Source organism: Caloenas nicobarica, chromosome 1, assembly GCF_036013445.1.
Source record: "Caloenas nicobarica isolate bCalNic1 chromosome 1, bCalNic1.hap1, whole genome shotgun sequence".
Lineage (NCBI taxonomy): Eukaryota > Metazoa > Chordata > Aves > Columbiformes > Columbidae > Caloenas > Caloenas nicobarica.
The window spans coordinates 18527228-18544781 of NC_088245.1; the positions used below are offsets into that span (position 1 = coordinate 18527228).

The following is a 17554-nucleotide window of genomic DNA, read 5'->3' on the forward strand; positions in this document are numbered from 1 at the left end:
CCTTACTGAAAAGTCACAGAATCACAGAATGGTTGGGATTGGAAGGGACCTCTGGAGATCATCTAGTCCAACCCACCTGCTAAAGCAGGTTCACCCACAGCAGATTGCACAGGAATGTGTCCAGGCAGGTTTTGAATGTCTTCAGAGAGGGAGACCCTACAGCTTCTCTGGGCAGCCTGTTCCTGTGCTCTGTCAGCCTCAAAGTAAAGAAGTTTCGTCTTATATTCAGATGGAACCTGCTATGCTTCAATCTGTGCCCATTGCCCCTGAAAAGAATCTAGTCCCATCCTCTTGACACCCACTCTTGAGATATTTATAAGCTTTGATGAGACCCCTCTCAGCTTTCTCTTCTCCAGGCTGAACAGACCCAGTGCTCTCAGTCTTTCCTCACAAAAAAGATGCTCCAGACTCCTCAGCATCTTTGTAGCCCACTGCTGGACTTGCTCCAGTAACTCCTTGTCGTTCTTAAACTGGGGAGCCCAGAACTGGGTGCAGTACTCCAAATGAGGCCTCACCAGGGCAGAGTAGAGGGGGAGGATAACCTCCCTTGACCTGCTGGTAACACTCTTCTTAATATACCCCAGGATACTGTTGGCCTTCTTGGCAACAAGGGCACATTGCTGACTCATGGTCAACCTGTTGTTGACCAGAACTCCCAAGTCCTTCTCTGCAGTGCTGCTGTCCAGCAGGTCTGCCCCTAACCTGTAATGGTGCCTGGGGTTATTTCTCCCCAGGTGCAGGACCCTACACTTGCCCTTCATTAGCTTCTTCTCTGCCAAGTCCAGGTCTTGCTGAATGGCAGCACAGCCTTCTGGTGTGTCAGCCCTTCCTCCCAGTTTTGTATCATCAGGAAACTTGCACTCAGTCTCTTCATCCAGGTCACTGAAATCAGGTTGAACAGGACTGGACCTACTACTGATCTCTGGGGAACCCCACTAACTACAGGCTTCCAAACAGACTCTGCACCATTGATCACGACCCTCTGAGCTCTGCCATCCAGCCAGTTCATGATCCATCTCACTGTGCATTCATCCAGCCTGCAATTCCTGAGCTTGCCTATGAGGATGCTGTGAGGCACAGTGTCAAAAGCCTTGCTGAAGTCAAGGTAGACAACATCCACTGCTTTCCTCTCATCTACCCAGCCAGTCATACCATCATAGAAGGCTTGGTCAAACATGATTTCCCCTTGGTGAATCCATGCTGACTACTCCTGATAACCTTCTTTTCTTCCACATGCTTGGAGATGACATCCAGAATAAATTGATTTAATTAAATTTTAGATGTTAAAGCTATGTTTTAGGGAGCATTCTTCTGGATTCTTCTTCTGAGCCACTCTGTGTAAATGAATCAAATAAAACCATAAAAAATTAGGTGTATTTAAATGCTTTGTTGCTTATTTGTTATTATCCATAGAGGAAGGATATATATGATCTGCTTAAAGAATAAAATTATTTGAATAGGTACCATCTGACACATCGTACTCCTAAATAAACTCGTTGCCAACAGCTTCCTTACAATAAAATTTCCCTCTGTTGCACTATGAAAGTCTAATGTTGCTAATTTCATTTTATCAAAGAAGAAGGATTCCCAAATGTCTTCAACAAACTTTCAATCATAGCAGTTCTTGAAGCACTTAACATTTACAATTAACACTCTTAAGCATATGTAACAATGTATTTTCAGATTGGCAACTTTCTGCTCTATCTGGGGGTTGTATCTCTGGAGAAAAAGCAAAATATGGGTCAGTTTAGTTATTAACTTCTATCTATATTCTTGTTAACTTTTAGAAAACATCTATTTGAATTAATTCAGTCCATCCAAAGTATAGAATCCATCCACAGAGAGATTTAAAATACAAAATGACCTTGTTAATAACAAAAGCTGACACTTTTTGAAAGAAAAATTTTATGCATTTTTCTTTACAATGTGTTTACCTAAATGTATGACATAGAACATAACTCTGTTTTAAAAGCTGCCTTCCACAGAAGGGAATTCTGTATTCAAATAAAAATCAACGAACAGTTAAATTAGAGAATAGACACCTGCAATGTTAGCTATTGCCAATAATACAAAATTGCATGCCTCACATTGCAGAAAATTATTTATCTGTGTACTGGATAACTGATTTACACCCTTTGTGCACCACCCTGGAACTTTCATTGCATTCATAATGGGAACAGTCAGCTTAACATAATTGATGATATATAGTACAAGCCAACATCTGATCTTGGACTACAACCACTTTAAGGTCTCTATTTTTTTAATTTATCAAAGGTGAGTGAAAGTGGCAGTAAAAAAATTGGCTCGGATTTTAAATGCCAAAAGTTCCTTTTAGTGTGATGCTTTTTGCAAAAGGCCGCAAAAGGATATGAGTGTAGTACTCTGGTATGAAATCACCATTGGCTTCTGTGCTGCTGTACCTTGATGGCAATCAGGCTTTCCCTATAGGGACATTAGAGATCCTACTGAAAATACATAGTGAGAAGAAATGTGTCACTGTGACATGGATCATATTTCCAATAAAAGTGAAAATGCTCTGGCAAAATGTCATGGCCATCCTAAACCAATACAAACAAGCAGGAATACTTTAAATGCAGTCTTTTGAACAGACACCATTGAAATAGTAGCATGCAAGTGTAGTGTTAAGGAAAATGTTGTGGGCTTTTTATTTTATTACCTTATTTATTGCAAAGAAAATAGATGGTGCATCTTCTCCTCTCTCCTGTCTCCAACAGCACTCATAGGTCGGTGCTCAAAAGTGAAAACAGGACAAACACATATAGTACTTCCCAGTACAACTCTTCCAGCTTTACCCAGATTAGGTGTTTTCTTGAGACTGATGTAATTTCATACAATCATAGAGTTTGTCACTTTAGTAACTCAATGAAACTTTCTTCTGCATACTTGTCCTGTCTTCTCTTGAATCCATCCACAGCCTCCTAAAGATTTCCACAGATCTGCCTGTGGTGAGAACCATGTACTTTTGTTTCCCTAGAGCATGGCTGCTGCTAGCTTCATTTGATAGTCCCAAGTTCTTGTACCAGAAGAGACAAGGAGTACTTGGTCCCTGTCTACTTCCCCCATGTCACCGTGATTTTGTCAAACACCATCATATCTCCAAATTTTCCCTCTTCTAGGCAGAAAATCTTTACCACTCAGAAATGTTGTTTTGCATGATTTAACAGTAATCCCTGTTTTGATGGTTATATTAATATGGTTTTTTAATTCTTCAAGTTAAAACATCTGCTCCAAAATATTAGGCAAAAGCATCCAGGCTAATAAGCACAAAGTAGACCTTGTTTTTCATAATCCTCTATGTTATTTGTCATTATTTTTTCTTTCATTTTTTCTTGCTTTCCAGGTTCTCTGTAAGTTGATGGGATAGGAGAATTGATGGTGGAAACAGAAATTGCTTTTAAAAACTACTGATATTTGCCTAGCTGCTGTTTGGATGATAAATGGTACTGTATGCCTCATTATTGCTAGGGACTGCCAACTACTCTGCCTTGCAAATAAGCCAGCAGCCAGTGTTTGAGCCTATAGGCTAATGGCAAGAAATGTGACTCAGAAAGGTCTCAATTAACAGAGTACTCTATTTGTCATGTTGCAAACTGCACTAGGGATGTTATGGTACTGACCTGGGAGCTGGGTACACTTCTATTCTCATATCACCCTATTTGTACAACTTTCCTGAGAAGACCTTATATCCTGAACGGTATAGTTCAGGGCTCAGTGAGCTTTCTATCTTTAGCACTGCTTCAGTTAGCCTGCCACTTCCCATTTGCAGATGTGAAACTTCAATTGTCTTCCTGTAATTCAGCTGAATGCTTAAGAGCTGTGTACCATATTGCAAGGAATTTGAGTTTCCTGTAGTTTCTTATCTGAAGATATGAATTAGGATTGTCTATCTAAAGTTTTGTATTTTTACATTAAGTTGCTCTTCCAAATAATAGGAATACATAAAAGACATACAAAGGCAGGGAACTAATGTTCCATTATTTCCCAAGTTGTCTTCTATTGTTAGTTAGTTCACTGATGTACCAGATTCCACATTTCCCTCTGTGTTACACTTTCATGCTGTGCTTTTGTAGTGGGTATTTTAGATAGTGGCTATTGGACATCAACATAGTATCACTGCTATTTAAGCAGTGTGGAAAATTGATTTTTTTTTAATTATTGAAGTGTGAATAAAACATTGTTTATGACTCTTTTATAAATATAAGCCAAACAATTAGAAGATTTTTTATGAGTACATATATTTTATAAGTGTTTTCTACTAGCATGATTTCCCTTGGATTCTGTGTTTCCAAAGAGAATGGCAACATTTTCTTGTACAGAATTCTGTTTTGGCACATTGCTAACAGCAGTAGATGTTAGATACTGTCTATTACGCTGCCTCTGCCAACAACCATGAACAGAATGTTTGCATCTGCTTTGAGCCATGCACCAAATTGGAAACAGTTGTCATGCTTATATTGTGCCTGCACAATTGACTGATGACAACTACCCTTCAGAGTATATGGGGGTTTTATGCCTAATTATTTTTACTGCAGAGCTGGGAACTTAAGAAAATCCTGTGAGCAAATCTTGGATAACTTGAAGTTTAGGAATAATAGGGCAGTGAGAGGAAGTGAGAAGAGGATAGGAATTTGTCTGAAGCCAGATTCATCCTTTCACCTTGAATATTTTAAATGTTTGAGAAGGTCTGTAGCTGCTGATTTTTATTTTTATTTCATTTGTAATTACTACAAATGCAGCAATCAGTACTACACTTTCCCATGACATTTCCAAATTATTTCCTGGTACTTCCTCCTCCTTTCCTGGAAGTAATAAGGTTTTCTATGCATTACATGAGGCTTTGAGGTACAAAGCTCAGTAATTTTCTGCCAAAAGAAAAGCTTTCCGTTTAGTATTGGCACATTTTTTCTCACGGAAATTACATTAGCTTAACCAAACCAGTAAGAAAAAGAGCAATTGATTTTTCTTGGAAACTGAAATTCAGTTGAGACATATTTACTTTTCTTTTAAAAATATAATACAGTTCGTGTATCTGTAACATGTATCTGAAACCAGATACAATAAGATCAAACCAAACTTTGAGTCAAAGGAATGGTAATGCCTTTGCTCATAAATTATGTTATTTGCAATCAAAAGATCATCTTTAAAACAAATTTTTATTTTCTTAATTTAATTAAACATGAAACTACTAAAGTAACAAGTAAATTATCTGATTAACATATTTGGAGTCAGCTGGTACTTAATTTGGCTTGGTTTTAAACATACTTGAAATTTCTGTAAAGAAAACTCTTTGTATATTCATATATAATGCATATATATATATAAATCTGAAATACTTAAAAAAATGCAGTCATAGTTAACCTGTGTATTGATTTCTGTGATTGTTCTTTTAAGTGTAAATAAAATCATTCTACTGTATCAGTTGTTTTAAAGTTGTCACCCATAAGCAGGAATACTTAACTGCTTCTTGGAAATGAGATCATACCCAAGTGATAAGTTGGTCTGATGAGATAATATCTTTCAAAGGGAAAAGCATCTAAGTTTCCAGGTTTTGAGGGAATCTGCTTTAAGAATAGTAGCCTAATGTGTTCCTATGCTTTACTGATTGTATTTTTTCACAGAAAGGAAAAGTACCTATGATTGTAACCATATATGTCAGAAAAGTTTGATATATTTTGCATGTATATGCTTGCAAGTATCAAATTGAAAGTGTTGGACTTTTAAACTCTCATCAGTGTGAAGTTACCGTGACTACCTGAGAACGGTGAATAACCCCATACAAATAACCTGTGTGCTGACACAGCTAATTGTCCTAACTCGTGGGCTTGCTTTGTGGTTTACTGTTGTTCACAACAGAACATATGGATTCTAACACAGATACTGCTGAAGAATTTCAGTAGGCAATGCAACTTAAGATCATTGAGAAAGCCACATAGTTTCTCTAAAATTGTAAAAGTAAAAGCATGTAAAGCTATGTATTTCACCAGGAACACTGATCGGAATTTATTGCACGAGTCTTATTAAGATACTTTTCTTATATATCTGCTTTCTGTAATTTCTAGATATCTTTTGTTCAAGAAGCAAAAGTCTTGCATACAGGACTTTATTTTGTTTAATTTTGGAGGGGTTTATTTTCAACTTCCAGTGGAATTCCTACTGTGAAGTATATTTTCTTTAACTACTTTTATGTATTTTCCTACTGCAGGGGATTGTCAGTAACGTTGGCTAATGGTGTTTGCATACAGCATACATGGTGTCTTTGCAAAAAGAGAGTGAACAAAAGCAGGATCTCACAGCCAGCAAGTGACAGTCTCAGTGCAGGTGCAATATTTGAGGTCAGCGCAGTAGAAGGTACCGAGACACTGCTAAGCTGAGATCCTTGGTCCTTAGCAGATGAGTGGAATCCCTGAGAAACTGATAAAAAATATTGCTGAATTGAAGAAAATCTATAAATTACAAACAGTCCATATACAATCACACCAATGAAAGCAGCCACTGACATGAACTCTGATTATTGTACTGTGTAGGAATTTGGCAGTGATAAAGGCATGTAGGCTAAGTTTGCTGAGAAAAGAATTTCTCACTTAGAAATTGGCCCTAAATTATTGCCAGTGGATTCCATCTCTAGAACTCATTGTATCATAAAAAATGTAATAAAAAGTAAGTGCTGTCACAGACACAGTGCATTCATAAACCATCCTTAAGAACAGGCATTTGAGATACTGAAACAAAAATAATACATTTACAAGCCAGGCAAAGTTATCACAGCCAATAAGGTGATAACCCAGTATCAGGCTTTACTTGTTATTCTCTGCTGCTAGAGAGAATGCTGCATAAAATTTAGAAATTATTCACAGGTATCTGGTAAATTTTGAACTTGGAAATTCAGAAAAGAAAGATACAGAAATATGGAAGTCCCAAAGGAAACTTCTGTCTCCTTTGCTGTGGTCGGGAGAGATGCAGGCAGAATTGGCAGAAGGACTCTGAGGGTACTGGAGAGAGGGAGACTTCTTGCTAGGGAGAAGATGAGACTGAGAGCGGAGAAGATCTAGGAAACCTTCTATGACCCTGGTAACAGATGGACATAAAGTGCAAATGTACATGTTTGGTGTTTGGAGAAGTGTTGAAATGATGTGCTTTTGTGCCTGCCCATTTTGCCTAATATCTATTATGATTCAATAATTCACACATTGAGCTCAGTTTTACCTGAGCTGCTTGGTCAAGATAGGGTGTATTGATCATTATAGGAACCAAAGTAAGTTAAAAATATTTAATTCCTTCCACCATAACCTTTATTGTCTTGCAGAATTCTGCTGCAGTTGCATGCGTTCATTTGGCAGGTTTTCATTCTTTGTTGCTTTGTTTGCACAGCACAGAATAATGGCAGTAACATTTTATTAAGAGACAGCCCTGCTAAAAACTAATAAAAGCTTACTATTGTTTATAGCTGCTATATAGATTTGACTCTCCTTTGGCAGATATAACTTTTTTTCTGTCATGTCCTGGCTGTTTGTAATTGTATGCAGCCCTTGTAAGTAAGCTATTTATTGCTTTTGCTAGGAGTTTTGTGTCAGAATAGATATGTACCATTGTATATGTGAGTTTTATGTTTGGTTTGTGTACATTGATTTATAGTAATGGATTCACTTTAAAAAGTCTATTCACATGGTGTTTTGTGACAGTATATTTCAGGGACAGGTATGAACTATTTTTTTTGCGGAAAAAGTTTGGTCCTTTTTTTTTTAAACTTTACACAGTCATTTTCTGAAATAATAGCTGCTCCAGGGCTGCACAGCAGTTGCATGCAGATATCATTTTTAGAGTGAGCTGTTAGGGGACGACGAACTAATGTACAGCAAACACAGGAAGACTTTTCTGAAGGTTCTATTTCTAGTGTCTTCTGTAAGAAGATTAGCAGAGTGTCTTTGCTATCTGTATCCTCCTTCTGCAGGAGACTATTGATGGTGTATGAGAGCTTAGGCGTGCACACAAAGGAATAGTTAATGATGTCTCCTCCTTCGGTTTGTATATGATGATATGTAAAGCTATTCATATCTATTGCAACATACTGGTACTTCCAGTAATGAAGGCATGTCTCACCAGGAATGGAGGTTTGCTGCTTACGCTGAAAAGCTGAGGATCCCTGGCAGGCTAGATTCATTGTTTTTTACCTCAAGCATTTCTGTGACTGAAGAGGTTGAAATAGTGGCTTTTTCTTCAGGAAAATACTTTCTGTGGCGTGATACTGATTTTTCCATCTAAATTAATTAAACTAATACTGTAAACAAACAAATGAAACAGTATTAGTAGACAAATTGGTAGTACTTTGGTTTATTTCTTCAATAACTGAGCTAAGTCAATTTATGTTTTCTATAAAGACACATCAGTAGTGGAGCATGATGCTCAGTTACAACTCGGCAGTATAGTGAAAGGAAGAGTGCCCCAAAATCTGTTTTGCGTGCCCCAAAATCTGTTTTTCTTGCCCCAAAATAAGCAATCAGATAAATCAATGTATCTATAGAATTGTAGAAATTGGGCATATTAACTTGCTCAGCAAACTTATCACCCTTAAGCCTCCCATTCTATAGTCTAATGAAAAATTAAAACACTACATCAGAAATGAAAAACTCTTCTATTTTTGGTGCCTTTTTTTCATAACCATGGGAAGAAAATGGTGGTGTCTGAGACTTTTTTATATGTGCATATGCATTTTTCAGCTTATGTGCTTCAGCCTGATTCTATGGTAATTTTATTAATACTCTGTTCTCTTCATATTGTTTTAGTAATAAAAGGAGATGGATATTTTACTAGCAGAGTATTTGCTTTTCACAGATGAACACTTGATGATGGAATTTGTGGTGTTGATTATCTGCTGCTTATTGCAGTCTGTGATGGGAAATGGTCAGTCTGGATTTTCTTAAATGATTCAAGTCCGACAGAATGTTTAGCATTTATTGCTAGAAGAAAGCCAAAGGAACTCCTAGAGTGGTCACTGTAAATACAGGGATGTGCTACCTTTGAGCAGTGATGGAAGCCTACCTGTCTTCACAGTGAATATTATGCATTACATTGTTCTGCAAATTTGTTCCCCAAATAAATAAAACATTATATTGTTTTGGTTTGCCTCACATTTATTAACTACATTTGAAAGCTTTTCTGAATAAACCTCCACACAATTTATTCACCATAGTTCAGACCTGAATTTCTCTTGCTTTCCCTGACTGCATCTCAAGTGTTCCTTTTCTTCTCCTCAGTTTTCAACATATAGTTAAAATTATCACCACAAGGTGGAGTTCTGAACTTTCTGGCGTGAACTACCTCTTCATTATATCCATAGGGAGTAAACATAAATTCCTCTTAACTACTATAGTTCAATTATACCTAGAATTTGCAGGGGCATTTAAGAGTATAAACATTCAACAGAAAAATGCAATACTTTGGAACTATTTCTATGGTCTAAATAGAGTCGTAATGCATAGTTAGTGTTGGTTTTACACCTGGACTTTTTAATTTCTTCTTGTACGGTATGTGCATAGATGACCCAAAAGAAAAAAAAAAAAAGGTAGTAGATTTACTATTTAAAAATATTTTTGCCTTTTTCTTGTATTCACTAAGAACCACAGTCCTGCAGCACATGAAAGATGTTGCTGCAGATGAGCTTATTAGTGCTTACAGAGAAGGAATTTTCTGTCACATAGGCATGTAAAGTTTTTGGAAGGAAAACACCATCTGCACTTATCGCCTATATAGACAACAAGTTTTTATAGTGGGGTATTTGGTACAATTAATTGGCTATTTAAAGGAATTCTATAATGCTCAGTTGTTGAGCTGAAATGATTTCTTGCTTTGCAACTCTGACAAGATTTTCAGACACATATAGATTTAACAAATACATAATTTTAAAGGAATTTCTTTTTCTTCTATGAAAATAGTGGTTCATAAAATCATTTTTTTCTAATTCATTGTAAATGACTGCTTCTACATATGTGTGACTCACATCTCAGTTTGAATAGTTTAACTTGTGTCTTTAAACAGATAAGCTTTAGAGTCTGAAAACGATGGCAGCGCTCTTCGTGTTTCCCGAGGTAATTAGCTGCTGGAGTTAATTGGAGGAGCTGCAGCGGTGCGAGGTTCGCGGGCGCCGCTGTGCTTGTGGTGCTGAACGGACAGCGCAGGGCGGCCCGCGCTGCGTCGCGTCCGCGGTGACGTGGGGACCAGCGGCACAGAGTCAGCATAAGGAAATGACCAGTTAGGAGTTTTTAAAAGTGCATTTATGATGAATCTTACAGATTATAAACAATTATTCGCAGTGTTCTTCTTCCTTATGGAATACACTACAGTTTCTGAGGTCATACAAACCTGTCCTTTAGAAGGGTTGTAATAAAGTCCTTCCTTTAAATGTTTCTGCTGTAATGCTTAGGAGAGGAAGCAAACTAGGATACTGGGTATGGCTTTGTTGGTTTTGCCTTGTTTCTCTCTTTTTTCTTTTGTCATTAAATTTTTGCGTTAATTTACATCATGACGTGAGATTGCCCATCAGCCTCCATGCAAATCCCTTGTTTTGGGATGTCATGCAATATGATTTTAATTTGTTATGTTACTCAGTAGTGATGAAAAGTTCAAACTATTAAGCTTTAATTGAACAAAACAAAACAAGCAGAATTATAAAGATGCAATTAGCACTTTGCTTTAATTTTTGTTAACCCGTTTACTCAGTCATTAGGAATTTAATCTCTGATATTTTGAGCAAACTTTGAAAACTCTATTGATCTTTTCACTTTTCATATGCTGTGCATATGTTTCTCAGTTTACAGGAAAGGCAAAAAACCCCTCAAACAAACAAACTTTGCGCTGGAGGTAGACATGAGAAATACTCTTCTGAATAAATACTAAATTCAGTAGTTTACACATATAAATGTGAGGATATGCTTATTAAGGACCAAGAAAGCTTTTTAATTATAGTTATAGAAAATGATCTAATTAATGACCAGGAATGATGTCTTGATGGGCAGAGACAGAAAGAATTCTAATCTAACTCTGCTACTAGTTCTCTCTGTGGCATTAAATGGCTCACAATGTATTTAGTGTCTGAGCTCAAATCATCCTGAAAATGCTTAAAATAATTATCTGTCACACCTTGTGTGACCAGGCTCTCTGCTTAGTACATGGGCCCACTTTCTCTTAAGCTTCAGCAGAAGCTAGTACTAAAACAGATTTTAGAACACAATTTGGCTTTGTATATTTGAAATTCCTGAATGAAAGTTGCAGTTCTGTTGACAGCAGTATTTATTAAGAATCAGTTGTTGAAATTTTTCTAACAATATGTTGTTTTCCATATGTCATAATTAAAGCCTTCTAAATGAAAGTTTCATGTCTTTGTCTTTTCAAATTTTAAATAATGCTGCAACTCCTGACCATTCCATAAAGGAATATGTTACCTAGATTCAGACACAGTAATTTTCTGATATTAAAAAATAAACAGAACCATTCACTCATTACAGAGCTAAGCTTGAATTTATGCAAAATGCCAGTTGTATGTTTAAGAAACCTTAATGATGCAATATACTTACAAACCTCTGGGATCTAGATTAGATTTCACAGAATTGTATTTTGTTCATCTTGTAGCCATTTAAAAGTCTTGGGCTAAGCAGAGAGTGATCTAAGAAATTACCTTTAAAAGCAACACAAAATGAACATACATTTAGAGTAAATGTAATATTCTCATCTAACTATTTTGGTGGACCGCTCCTTGATAGTTGTTCACATTGGCTTTCAAAGCTGAAACTACTTACATTTTGCTAGAGATTGCAGATACTGTCCTAAGGCAGATGCACATTATAATGAAGAAGGTGTTTATTAAATAAGAGCAATGAGAAGAAGCAGAAAAAATAATCCTACAAGTACACAATATTTTTTAACTCTTTGACAAAAGAGCAGTGCTGATCCTTGCATAGTTTGGTTACTATTTCCACAAGTTGACCATCTACCCATTTCTCCAAAAATTCTTTCTAATTATCATGATGAAATAGCCCTGTTGATAAGAATGTAATCTAGAGTTACCCTTAAATATATCGGCCTTTTAGGAACTAGAATAGGAACAAGATGTCAAATGGTCATGTTTGAGACAGGGCCATAATGAGAATGGCTTTAAAATATTGCCTTAAACCTCTGATTTTAGCAATAATCACTGTTAGCTGCATTAGTTCAGGTTTTTGTCAGTGTTTTGAAAATCTCTGTTTTGTAGACAGTCAAGTAGGTGTAATTTTAATACTGAGCATATCACATAAATACTATATAAATTTTGGAGCAGAAGCACTTTATCTACGTAGCTTATGGCCAGGATTTATGTGGAGTTTACTGCAGTAGTATCATTTCTGCGGACATGGAAGCCCATGGAAGACACAGCTTTGCTGTGGTGGCCTATAGATACATGTGTTAGCTAGTATTGCATGCTACTGTTAAGCTGAACAACACCAGTTCCGTCATCCTCTTCTGTTAGAAATGGTTTCCATTGTCAGAAATAAGAGTACGACTCCCCTTGAAAGTATTATTTCTTAGAACCAAGTCTTTCTGGCTGTCCTTCAAAGCTTGACATTGTATAGTCATGATTATTTGCTGAAGTAACTTCTCCAAAAATTTGTGAGTGCATCAATAACTCCAGGGAAGCAACCCCTTCCTAATTTGCAGACAGCTGTTGCCATGACTTTCTCTTTTCACTAAGATGTAGATCAAGAACAATAAAGATCCCAGTCACAATTGAACTGGAATGGTGTTTTATGGTTCTTCTCTAGTTTAATGTTGACCCAGCGTCAACTGCAAATATTTAATAATATAGATCAAAGGTCCTGTGTTGGTTAGTTCCAATACCCAACTGCAAGGAATGTACTATTGTCTGTCTTGGCATTTGAGACTTTGGATGTTATGAATCTGAATCATTCATTCTCACCATATTGAATACAACATATTCATTAAATTCCTAAACACAAGACATTAACTTTTGCCAAAGAATAAAAAAACCTTACTCTAATAATGGCAGGATCAGAAACAGGTAAACTAAAGGTGGTCCTGCAACTTGTGTTTTAATACCAGAAGTATACTGTAACTATACATACTCACCATAACTAAATACACTATATGCTATAACAATGTAGCTCTTGCATATTCCAGACTTAAAAATATCTATTTTTGTAGTGTAACGAAGACAGAAAAGTCTCACAATCTTCCGTCATTTGTCAAGTGGTCTCACAGTAGGTTTGTGAGCAGATAGGCACTAGACATTCCTAAGTCATCTTTATATTTCAGATTTTATTCCAGTTTAGCTATTCCCAGCAGCTTCCTACCATTGCATATCACTTGCATTTCTATGAAAATAATGCACATACTGAACCTTTTCATGTGACCACAAAAAGCAAGATCATAAAAATAGACTATACACCAAAGATAACTCATACAAGGAATTCAAAATATAACTGAGAAAGTAGATTACCAGCCCAACAACATAATTTTGCAGTACCCTGGTTATTTCTAACTTTTTTTCTGGTTCTCAGACTGAACTATGGGCTCAGTTTCTTCTTTTGAATATATTTTAATTTATTCAGTATTTGTTAATTTCTTCAGTATTTGTTTTAATTTACCAAAGTCCATCAGCTTATAATTAAAATAGAGTGGACTACGACAGAACTTCATGTAAATATCTGCTACATGCAGGTTTAACAGAATTTCTTTGGTTTCACTTACTGTTATTGTGTAGCTTTTTTTGCCACCAGAGTACCCTGAAGAAGGTCATTTTTTTGCATTATTTATTTATCCTACTTCTTGTCTTCAACTAGAATTATTTGCTGGTCCACATCCACTGTGGTGCAGATGGCAAACTGGATCATAATAGTTTAGTCTGTATGCTTAGCACTTGAATATGAGATACATAGTTCTGTGTTTGTTGGGTTCCAGTTGGGTTCCCATCTTTTGACTGAATTACTCACTGATTTCCTTAGGGTGTATCTGACAAGACAAAGTAGCATCATCTTCATGGAAACAGCTGGACAGACATTATTTTCCTGAGATTATCAGCAGTTATTTTATTACGGTACTTCCTCCTATAGACTGAACTGTCATTATACAAATGTTACTGCACATATGTATGAACATAATTATGACTCTTTAACCACTGACAGTGCAATTTTTTTTTTTAATTCACTGAAATTAATACTAGATGTTATAGGAATTATTCTTCTGTTCAAGAAAGACTCAACAATTTGACTTACATAAAGTTTTGCTTTCAACTTTGATTTCTTCCATTTTGCCAAAGGTTTGGTTAAGTTTTGCTTTGATTATTCTGACAGGACAAAAGACAATAGGCATAAATTGAAAAATAAGGAATTCCATTTAAACATAAGATTTCTTTTTTTTAACTGTAAGGGTGACTGAACACTGGAACAGGCTGTTCACCAAGGTTGTGGCCATCTGCATCCTGACAGAGAAATGCTCCTGTGTGACCTGCATTGCCAGTTGACCCTGGTCTGAGCAGGGAGATTTTGGTATGATCTCCACAGGTTACTTCTAACCTCAACTGTTCTGTGATTCTATGATTCTGTGAAATTAGAGGAAATTATCTATGTTTCCCAGTGAAATGTGGCTACATGAGGCACTTATTTTTTCACTTTGGGCTATGTGATAGCTACCAGTAATTTCCCAGATTTTTCTCATTCATTGGGCTCTTGTTTTCTGAATGAAAATCAGAAAGCCTGTGTGCTTCCCCATAATCAAGCACAGATAGAGAACAAACCAAACCAAAACCAACAAAACCCACTCCACAGCTAGATTTCTACTTGTCTTTTGGAATTCATTTGTGAGACTGACGATCATTAATCCAGGCAATGAAAGTGAGACCTTTCACAAGAGAGAAAAAATTTTCCTCACTCGTGCCATTCTCTAAGATCTCACTTCTATATGTTGTTGACAGTCTGCGAGCCTCTGGTAAAATTAGCACAATGCTGCTCTGTCAAGTAAGATTTTATGATTTTTTTTGTTCACTGGGTCATCATCATTCTCTTTGCTGGTCATGTCGATGGTTATTGTCCATTTTAAGTGAAACTGTCCATTTCAACTGATACTTACCATTCTCCTTTCATGGATGTGGTCTTCCTGTGAGGAACAAGTGCTATTGTCTAAACCATTACAACTAACTGGGACTCCTACAGCTTGCTTAGCTCCATATGTTCATATTTAACAGCTTAACTTTCAGTTTCCAGTATGGGATTCCTGTGGCTTTCTTCATTAGTGTTTGGCCAGGCACTACACAAACGTCTCAGCAAGAGGGCCCTTGCTAACATCTTGTAAGTGGGCTCTCTGCTACCCGCTTTTAGCTTCAGTAGTCTTTCTTTCCAGATTTTCTGAAAAGCATCCTGTGGGTTCCTCCACATTCTAGGCAAAGGTTCATTTTCTCCTTGAGTGAGGACTTAGCTCCCTGTATGCACTTCTGGACACTTGCCAAAAGGTGTTTTTTGTTTTTTTGGGTTTTTTTAATAATGAATCTTTTATACAGTAACTTCTAAACTGCACATAAATATAGTGATTCTAAGAATCTGTATTCCAGTGAATATGAATTGTTTGTTTAAGGGACAATACCCCTCCTCAGTGTCAGCTATATAGGCTGCCATTTCACATAGTGAAAGTACACTTGTTGATATTATTATGGCTTTTCTATAATTTCAGAAGATAAGAGTGGTTTCTTCCAATCATCTGTGTATCTCTGGGGACAAAGTAGGATGAAGAATACAGTAACCTGTTCTAACCAGATAATATGGTCTGATCTCATTTTTACAAAGCAGTCCCAGAGGGGATTATATCTCCAAGAGAGTGCTCCAAGTTTGAAGTCTTCCTTTAGTCTTTCCTTAGAAACATTTCTTCCAGTCCTGTTTGACTGTTGAAACACTACATCCCACCTGGAACTAGGAACTATTTAATCCTCTTATTCTTTTGTTTGAGTGCAGTTTCAGTTATCTCCATCCAAGCTCAGTTGCAATAGTCTCAAAAGAAATGAAAGGAGACAAAGTGATGGTACTGGACACCAGTTTGTTGTCTTTCATGTGGCACTCATTCAGCTTTTATGAAACAGGATGATCAATACTCATCACATTGAATAAGAGTATGTTTTTGCATGTGCAAATATAAGCAAGTAGCTTACAGGAACAGGCAAAATAACCTCGCCCTGGACTTGGGAGAGTCAGAGAAAATTAAAAGCTATGCCTCCAACCTAAATGACTGCCTAAGCTCTTTAGTAGCAAGATTCTATGTTTCTCTAATCTGATAATTTTGCTAATGTACAGTCTATCATCTTCATAATTTTTCTATTACTCAATGGTAATAAAACATGATAATAAAAATCACCCAGAAGTACCCAGTCATTGCAGTTTTCTGGTCCTGTAGTGAAAGTATGATATGAACTTAAATCACATTTTATCTCAATTTGAATCTTTATGTAGTCTTATAGGGAACAGATATCTGGTCCTTCAGAATAGGATGTTCCTTAACATGCTAAGGTTGCTTAAGGTAGACACATAAGGAATTTCCAGTCCAACTAGGAATGCATCAGTTTAAAAGCATATAGAAAGAACAGAGGGAGAGATGAAAGGATGAAGGAAGAAAGACAGAAAGGGAAAGAGAAAGCTGATGCGGGGTGGAGGGAGGAATAAAGGGGAAAGAGAAAGGCAAAATAGGAGAGAAAGTGAAGCATGGGGGAGGGAATGAGGGATTCTAGAATAGGGGTTCTTGGAGAATAAGTGATCTGAATAGCTGTTTGTACTATTTGTATGGTGATTAAATGTGTGTGTTAGACAGAAATAGATCTGAGGACACAATCTAGTCTATCCTCTTATGTGACTAAGGATCACTCCTGATGGATATTTATTTAACTTGGTCTTAAAGACATGTTGAGATGTGGATATCCTATCGATGATAATCTGCTCCATCATTTAACTGTCCTGATAGCTGGGCTGTTTTCAATTAGTATCTAATGTAAATCTCCTTTGCTATACTGGTAGCTCTAATTAAAACCAGGTCTAATTTATCTACATCTTTCTTAAAACATGAAGCCGCAAACTGAGAAAAGTGCTGTTGTCAGGAGACACTACTTACCTTTGTCTTTTGTCTCTGACAATGCATTCCAAAATTATATTTCACTTTGTTGCAACAATATTATTTTTATATCATTATTCACTTGATGATCTACTACACTTTCATACCCTTTTCCATTTTTATGCAAATTTCCTCTATTTTCTCTTTTTTAATTGTTTAGCATTTGAAGAAAAATTTAGTGGCTATCCATTCCCCCCTGCCAAAATGAAAGACAAATTGCTGTGCTCCTGATTTAGAAGAATCCTGTTATAATTTGATCAGATCTCTGAATTCATTAAAATTAATCTAAATTACTGCAAAGCTAAATATATTTATAAATATCATACATTTGCCTGACTATAATATTAAATTTGTAAGCCAGATTCTGTTCTCTGATATTCAAGGGTAAATACACTTAGTGCAG

The 17554-nt window shown here is 36.4% G+C and overlaps 1 protein-coding gene across 1 annotated transcript in view; it reads left to right on the forward strand.

The window, feature by feature from the left end:
• The window catches only part of TAFA5 (TAFA chemokine like family member 5), a 341506-nt gene that overhangs the window by 81570 nt on the left and 242382 nt on the right, over nucleotides 1-17554 (forward strand). The gene's annotated exons all lie outside the window — the stretch shown is intronic.